This window comes from Ovis aries, chromosome 3, assembly GCF_016772045.2.
Source record: "Ovis aries strain OAR_USU_Benz2616 breed Rambouillet chromosome 3, ARS-UI_Ramb_v3.0, whole genome shotgun sequence".
NCBI lineage: Eukaryota > Metazoa > Chordata > Mammalia > Artiodactyla > Bovidae > Ovis > Ovis aries.
The window spans coordinates 88,286,862-88,293,691 of record NC_056056.1 but is presented as its reverse complement, the minus strand read 5'-3'; the positions used below and the strand labels follow the sequence as shown (position 1 = coordinate 88,293,691).

At 42.2% G+C, this 6,830-nt stretch overlaps 1 pseudogene; it reads left to right on the top strand.

Annotated features, from left to right (window-relative positions):
* The first annotated feature begins 5,521 nt into the window (after positions 1 to 5,521).
* On the top strand, positions 5,522 to 6,526 carry LOC101122685 (protein SCO1 homolog, mitochondrial-like; annotated as a pseudogene).
* The last annotated feature ends 304 nt before the right edge of the window (positions 6,527 to 6,830 follow it).

Sequence of the window (6,830 nt, the reverse complement as noted above, 5' to 3'; positions counted from 1 at the left end):
GGCTCCAGCCAGGGCTACCCGGATTCTCCAAAACCCAGCTCCCGCCGGCTGGGCTGTGACCAGGCTTCAGAAACCTTCCTAAATGAAGTGTGGCATGTTGGAAGTTCTCATTAGCAAGAAATTATGAGCCAAGACCAACTTTGAAAATGGATAGGGAAAAGCAGGCAGAAATAAAAGTCTGGTTCAATCTAGAGAGGAGCCAAGAGTATAGATTACCAAATCCAAGGGGTGTGGTGCTCTTGATTACAATCTGAGCCAGTCTTTAGGTCCAAGAGACCTGCCCTGCGGATGCAGGACAGGGCACAACTACAGCAGGCAGAAGTTTTTAGTACAAGTAGAAACCTATGCCAGAGCTAGGAATACAGGTGGGTTTTAAAAGAGGTGTCCAAAGCCAGGTCCAAGAGCCATGCCAGGAATTTAGGACCTCTAGGTGAAAGTCTGGGCCAGACCCAGAGGGTGAGTGGATTGGGAACCAGAAGCTGGAGTTCCCAGAAGTTAAGCCAGGAGACTGGGCTATGTATGCAGAGGAAAACAATTTGCTAGAGCTCACTTATCACAAAAGAAAGGAGCTGCAAAATTCCATCTGCCCAGCCTCTCGCTGGTTGAAGGGTTAGATAGTTCTGCACCTGCAGATGAGGGAGTTTTAGGGCCCGCAACTGTGGAAAATGCCACGGGCCCTAATTGGTAACATCTGCAGATGGATCTGAGCACGTATTTTGCCACCAGTTGTAACATCCCCAGTATTCAGCAACTGAAAATATGACCTACATCCCAGAAAGCAATCTAACTATCTATAGTAGATGCACTATGTCCGGAACCAGTGAATTCACCTCCACAAAGACCCAACTGAGACGTGAAAACAGAAGAGGGCCATGCAGGAGGAGGTGAGTAGAAGATAGCCTCTCAAGACATTTGCTTGTGCAAATGTGCACCAGCTATCTCACACTACCTCCACTCACATGTCTCCCTGTGTAAGTTTTTCACAAATTTCAGGTAAAGAGAACATTTAAATTCTGATTCAACCCTCAGGCAGTATTTGGTCTTTTAGACTAAAATGGAAAAGTAAATGCAGATGGAGATATATCCTCTGCCAACCAGAAAGCAACAAGCAATATGGTTTCCAACCAGGCAGAGGCAGCACTTAAGCCATCATATTAAGAATTCCCCACATAAGAGAAGACAGTACCTCAGCAGATATGAGTCCTGATTATTATCAACAATAGTCCCCTGGCAGAGGGTATGAATGATTTGCTTCTAAATGAGATCAAATATTTCACAAGCACAGTTGGAAGAACCTAGCTGTTTATGAACAATTAAATGTTTGGCTAGAAAAAAAAAAAATTTAGAAACTTTATTTAGAACTGAAACCAGCTATGGTAGTTTGAAACAAACATAGCATGTTTCATTATGGGGCTCAGGAAGCAACATAAAATATATTCCACCAAATTTGCCTCCAGGTAGTTGTCGTGAAATTCAGTCAGCAATTTCAGCATAATTTGAAGAGTAGAAGTCCCTTTAGCAATTAAAGACACATCTCAAAAGATAAATAAAATGGAGTCAACTCTAAAGGTAATCCATCTTGCAATCCATCTTGCATGATGTTGAGAGCAGAAAAAGTAAATAGTGGAGGAAACAACCCACTCTAGCTCTTTACAAAGGAGTTTGGTTCAGTGAGGGTGAAGAGTAGGGGAATGTGTGGAAAGGATAACAAAGTTATAACAATTGATTAGCAAGCAGAATAAAAAGCAGAATAAGTGACTGGACACTAAATAGGGAAGAGTTAAGGGAAATCAATAGATCTACACACAGATGACAAAATACTTATGAAATTTGATAATTGCTGCTCCGGAGATGAACCAGGTGAACTTATTTTTATAAGGTTTAGACATAATCAGACTACCTATAGGCATCAAAGCAGAAGTTCATGCCCTACCCATTGAATATCTTGCTCCAAGATCCTCAAAGGGGTACAGTCACAGTCCCCTGATGCCCCCAAACATACATTTCTTAACAGTATGTGGATATAAAACAGAGATTTGAAACCACAGAGTTGGAGTTTAAACTTGGGTAAATTCCCAGTTATGTGATCTTGGGTAAATCCCCTCATCCTGCTAAACTTCAGTGCAGGCAGATGTTTTCAGAAGAAAACAAGATTTCCTTCATAAGAATGTTCTCAACATTAAGTGAGATGGAGTCAGAGCCTATGAAATACTCATATGGATTGTTGAAAGTTCTTGAGAATATGTTACATACAAGTGAAAATGCTAAGCATTTGATGTATTTTTACAATCAACGAAGTTGTTCTGAGATTGAAGTATGTTGTGTGATTTCACATGAAGAAAATGAAGCTCTGTTCTCTTTCCAAATAATAACATCCAAATCTGACAAAGACATACACACACACATACCCAAAGGACTTCAAAACCACTAAGAATTAAAGGAACTTAGTGTCCTGAGAAGCTCTTAATCCTGGAGCAATTCCCAGTTCATCATTGCTTTTGATTTCCTTGCTTGCTTATTTATACTTTTCCCTAGAAATCTGACCTTATTTTATCTTTCACTGATACCACCAATTCTACTAATCACTCACTTCAGTCTGTGTATGAAATATAAAGAACATACTATTTCTTTGCTCCCTGTGGAACAATTTCAGTTTTTTAAAAAAAATCTAGATAGAACAGAAAAACAGACAAGAAAGCAACAAATAAATGCTAGACCCTCAATGCAGAAGCAGAACAATCAAAGCATAAATCTATCAGTGATTACTAATACCCTGTGAAATAATATAATCTCATTTTCAGAGATTATATTATTCTCAGAGCTGTCAGATTTCCTTACAGCTGTTAAGAAGGAATCTCCAATTTTTAAGACATTCATTTTTCAGATTCTTCCTTGTGGGGACAATCATTGAAATATCTGTGGAAATAGAAAACAGTTGGGTATGCTGACAGTGTCCTGGAGGAAAACCAGCTGGCTGCCCTGACAGGCACTATGCAAGTGACAGTAAAATGGGAGAATCAACATGGTTCATGACTTGGCCATGACCCAACCAGACTTATTCCCATCGCACTTTATTTCTATCCTGTTCGCTCTGCCTGAAGAATATTCTCTAGCCAGTTATTAAAACTGAGCCACCATACAATGAGTGAAGCATCTTCATTTATTACTCCCAGGAGACCAGCATTACCCAGTCTCGTCAGAGTTACGTGACCTCCATGCCACTTTGAGGTCCTCAGATGGAGTAAGATGACCAAACAGAGTGGTTTAGATTCTATATCCACTCAGATACACAAGCCTTTGTTTTTGCTTTTAGTTGTATGTTTTAGGGGGGGAGTTTAGAATGTAGTCCATGAGTACATGGGCCTCAGGCCCTCCTAGATCAACAATAAAAACAAAACAAAAACTCTTAGTGAGGCATGTGGGCCAACACCACCAACAATACCTGGGGAGCTCAGGCCTACTGAATTTGTATCTCAGGAATCATATTTTAGGAGATATTATATGTATCAAAGTTGAGAATTTCTATGCTAGAGACTCAGTCTTTAAGTCAATTGAGAATCATGCTACCAAGTTCAATTAAGTCAAAAGGGAAGAATGATCTGGAAAATAATGTCAAGACTGTCTAGCACTATGGGACTAAACTAGTAGTTGGTAGGAAGCTGTCAAAGGAAGGAATCCCCTTGATCTGATTCAGCTGAAGCACTGTGGCTTTTTAGTTACTCTTGCAGCCTTGAGTGGGGCGCCCTCCATGATACCTTAGCTAGGAAGCACCATCATGACCAGATCTAGGTGCTTTTTTAAAAACCTGCTGCTTTCCCTGAAGATGTAGTGACATGGTACTCCTACTGCCAAAGAAGATCCAGACTCCTCTTCCACGGAAAGAGCCATGTTCCTGATGACCAGCTCCAGGATAAGTCTCTTCATTCTAGCTCCCTTCTTGGAGGATTTGTATGCTACCAGAATTTCGTGTGGAGGTGACTAGTTTGACAGGAGTTGGGGAGGAATATTCAGAAGTGACTATACTTGGTTTGTAGTCTCCACAGCTGATTAATCAGAGTTCTGGGACTGAGAATCAAATATATGGCCAATCAGTCTGGAATGTAGGACAAGAAATTCACTGAAAATAGAAGTGAGGGATTCTGTAATAGATTCTCTGGTTTCACTGCATCAGTTAAAACTTTTCTTTGTTACAGGAAAACTGACCCTGGCAACCTACATTTGCTAGGATTCTTTATCCAGTGACTTCTGGTTAAAGTTGACCAGTGAGAGGCTCTGGAAGGGGAATAGACAGGATACAGAAGAGTAGAAGCTATAGACTTCTCTCACGGCTCTAGCATCTCTTTGTGGCTCAAGCTCATTCAAGAAGCCCTTCTCAACACGTTTCCATCTCATTCAAGTGACTCCTCCCACCTTGATTTTAATACATCCACTTGCTTGGTAAAACCTCTGTCATCAGGATCCCAACTGTTTCCAGGTAGCCCAGACCTTGGGTTCTGTTAAAACCGCCTCTTCCCTTTGTCCCTGAAGCACTGGAGCTGGGGGTATCATCCTATTATTGCCTCTTCGGTTCTTCGCAAACATTTTAAATGTGTTCCTCATATTAAATTTCTTCTACTGATCAATTTAAAATAGGTTCAGTTTGACTTGCTTCACCCTGACTGATACTTTGACCTTATATTCTATAAGCTTAAGCATCAAGGGCCTCTCTTTGGGAAATTAGACCCAGCAGGAAATGTCATTGAAATTAAACTTCAGGCATGGTATGAAGAATATAGAATTTTGTTGCAAGAAAGAACTTTAGGCATCATCTAAGTCTGTAATTTCTCAGTGAGGAGCTGTTCCCCAGTAAGTGCCATGCCTAGTCTCACACAATTCTTAAACCGCAGTGCCAAGACTAGCTGTGTCCATGTCCAGAGTATTTCCATTATTCCATATATCTTCTGTGATATGTTTGCCTGTTTGATACCAGACTCTATACAAATATATATTTAGTGTACTGAACAAAATTATATTAGAGAAATTTATGGGCAATTTTATGGCTCTATCCTTTCTTTATACATACTTTTTTTTTTTTTTAACCAAATTTGTGAAAGTCAATGAAGGAGAGACAAGAGATGCAAGTTTGATCCCTGAGTTGGGAAGATCCTCTGGATTAGGAATGGCAACCTGATCCAATATTCTTGCCTGGAAAATTCCATGGACAGATGAGCCCAATGGGCTACAGTCCATGGAGCTGCAAAGAGTCAGACATGACTGAACACACAAACACACACAAGTTCTCTAAGAACTAGCTATCACTATTATTATTAGTCTAGATCAGCTTTTTTTTTTTTAAGTTCTGTCTGATACTGATGACTCCACCTACTCAATGTCAGTTAATGATGCAGAAATGTCTACTAAGTTTATTTCCCTAGGATAGTTGTTCTTAAACATCAGCAATGCATCAGAATCACCGGGAGAGTTTCTTAAAACCCATGTTTTGGCCCCTTCTCAGAAAGCTCTGGGCTTCCCCAGTGGCTCAATGGTAAAGAATCTGCTCACGGCGGGGCTGTCACTCATGCCGCCGGATAACACTGCTTCCCAGCAGCCAACTTTGTCGTCTCTTGCCTCACGGATTCCGGGTTTGGGGCCCAGGGAAGAGGACCGCGAGGGTCTTACTGGGGCGGCTCTGCGCGAGGCCAGAGAAGGCCTGGCGGGCCTCGGAGCGCGCTGGCTGCTGCCTGGGGAGCCGCCCCCTCGGCACTGCGATGCCGCCCCTGCTGGGGTCGTCAGGACCCCAGAGCAGAAGGGCAGCAGAGACCCCACGTGCCCCTTGAAGCCCGGGCCTGTTTCCTGGAAGTCTTTAGCCATCACATTTGCCATTGGGGGAGCTCTATTGGCTGGAATGAAGTACTTCAAGAAAGAAAAGACAGAGAAACTGGAGAAGGAACGGCAGCGAGGCATTGGAAAGCCTTTACTTGGGGGCCCATTTTCCCTCACAACTCATACTGGCGAGCCCGGTCAATGGGTATTGATTTATTTTGGTTTTACTCATTGTCCTGATGATCTAGAAGAGCTAGTTCTGTCCAGAAGAACTAGAAAAAATGATTCAAGTCGTGGATGTATTCCAACTCTGCCAAATTTAACTCTACTTTTCATCACTTTTGACCCAGAGAGGGACACAAAAGAAGCCATCGCCAGTTATGTAAAAAAATTTTCTCCCAAACTGATTAGCTTGACTGGCACAAAAGAAAAGATTGACAAAGTGTCCAGAGCATTCAGAGTGTATTACAGCCCTGGCCCCAAGAACGAAGATGAGGATCATTGTATGATAATAGTGGATCACACAATCATAATGTGCTTGATTGGACCAGATGGTGAATTTCTAGATTATTTTGGCCAGAACAAGAGTGCAGAAATAGCTGGTTCAATTGCTGCGCACATGAGGACACACAGGAAAAAGAGCTGATAACTAACACAGCATGGCCATGCTCTATTCTCCCGCCAAAGAGGAAGGACTTTATCTCCCGTAGGAGCCAATACATACATGTACATACCTGCAGCCTGCAGAAAGGCCTTCACACCAGGAGAAAATTTAAATTTTGGACAGGGCACGTTATGCTTGGGTTCATCAAGGATAAATTCTTGGAACTGTTAAGATTACAACCAAAAGTCTCCCAAATTGTGGCCTTGAGACCAGAGGACCAAGATGTCTTAAAGCCAGTGGAATGGACCTCCGGGAAGGATACAGCCCGAAAAGATGCATCCCAGGGATCTCCCCATTTGAGTAGGGCCCTCTGGTCACGTGGCTGCCTCTCTAGAGTCTTGAGGCCTTGCTCAGACAGGTTGTA